The sequence below is a fragment of the Octopus bimaculoides genome, chromosome 6, assembly GCF_001194135.2.
Source record: "Octopus bimaculoides isolate UCB-OBI-ISO-001 chromosome 6, ASM119413v2, whole genome shotgun sequence".
Classification (NCBI taxonomy): domain Eukaryota; kingdom Metazoa; phylum Mollusca; class Cephalopoda; order Octopoda; family Octopodidae; genus Octopus; species Octopus bimaculoides.
The window spans coordinates 27,938,859-27,940,697 of NC_068986.1; the positions used below are offsets into that span (position 1 = coordinate 27,938,859).

The window sequence follows — 1,839 nt, forward strand, 5'->3', positions numbered from 1 at the left end:
TATATATATATATATATATATATTTGTGTGTCTGTGTTTGTCCCCCCAACATCGCTTGACATCCGATGCTGGTGTGTTTACGTCCCCGTAACTTAGTGGTGCTCCAGCATGGCCACAGTCAAATGACTGAAACAAGTAAAAGAGTATATGTATATATATCTATGTGTCTGTGTCTTTGTGCCTGTATTTGCTCCCCACCACTGCTTGACAAGTTAGCGGTTTGGCAAAAGAGATTGATAGAATTAAGTACAGGTTTTAAAAAAATAATTACTGGTGTCGATTTTTTTGATAAACATTGTTCAAAGTGGTGCCCCAGCATGGCCACAATCTAATGACTGAAACAAAAAATTAAAAAAAAGATATGGTCTTGTGCCGTTGCTAGAAATGATATTCAGTATTGTTGTTATTTAACCATTGGTCAACTTTGATCCTGCTGACCTATTTACTGCGAGAAATATTGCAGCCATATATTTAGATACTGTATGCCTACATTGACCAATTGACCAATATAGGATTGATAAGGGTAGCGAGCTGGCAGAATCATTAGCATGCCAGGTGGAAATGCTTAGCAGTATTTCATCTGCCGTTATGTTTTGAGTTCAAATTCCGCCATGGGCAACTTTGCTTTTCATCCTTTCAGAGTCGATTAAATAAGTACCAGTTATGCACTGGGGTCGATGTAATCAACTCAATCCCTTTGTATGTCCCCTCTATGTTTATCGCCCTCCCTTCCCCTGTGGGCAATAAACAAATAAATATAGGATTGATAGATGGTACAATATAATTTGTGGATTTGAGGAAGCTTTTATTCTTATTTCTGAACTCGGAACTTAAAGACGAAGGAATACTGCGGGCATTTTTTTTTTTTTTTTTTTTTTTTTTTGGCACATTAAGAATTTTCTCAACTTTCCACCTCATTTATTTCTGATATAGGCACAGGGCCTGAAATTTGGGGATGGTGGCTCACATTGATCCTAGTACTTGAGTGCTATTTTATTTTATTGACCTCAAAAGGATAAAAGGCAAAGTTGACCTCAAGGGGATTTGAAATCAGAACATAAAGGGCCAAAAGAAATACCGCATATCATTTTCTCAGCACTGTAATGACTCTGCCAACTTGCCCGTTACATATACGATACTACTTTCTAATTTAGGTACAAAGCCAGCAATTTTAAGGGGTGGGGGTTAGCCAGTTACATTAACCCCCAACATTTGACTGGTACCTTGTTTTATCAAATCTGAAAGAATGAAAGGCAATACAGAACTTAGTGGGATTTGAACTCAGAATGTGAAAAGCCAGAACAAATACCATCAGGCATTTTATCCATGGCGCCGACCAAAGTTTGAAATCATTACCATATTATTTATTCTTTGTAGTTCTTGTTGATGGTCCTATTTTACTTTATGTAAATCCTTTAATATATTTTTGTATTTTGCCTTTGTTATGTCCCCCTGACATATTAGGCCCTTGTGGTCAATAACAGAAGCCGTCATTGTTGATGATGTCGATTTTATTTATTTATTTTTTTTTCCTTCTTTTTTTTCCCCCCTTCTCCTCCCATCTCTCCTGTAATGGCCATTTCTATTATTGGAAGAAACCAACACCATTAGAGTGGCATTATCTACTTGAAGCTATAAATACTTACCTGTATTGCCAGGGAAGGTAAAGAAGAAAAGCGAGCAAGAGAGAGAGAGAGAGAGATGGGGTTGGTGGGTGGGGAGAGAAAGCAAACAAGGAACCAAAAAAAAAAACTACATATAAAAAGCCCTCTACCCTTGCCACTCACTGTTACAAATATGTATATATATGTGTATATGTTTATATATATATATATATAT

At 36.7% G+C, this 1,839-nt stretch overlaps 1 protein-coding gene across 1 annotated transcript in view; it reads left to right on the forward strand.

Annotated features, from left to right (window-relative positions):
* Positions 1 to 1,839, forward strand: part of LOC106869332 (nonsense-mediated mRNA decay factor SMG5) — a 116,931-nt gene that overhangs the window by 109,305 nt on the left and 5,787 nt on the right. The window lies entirely within an intron of this gene.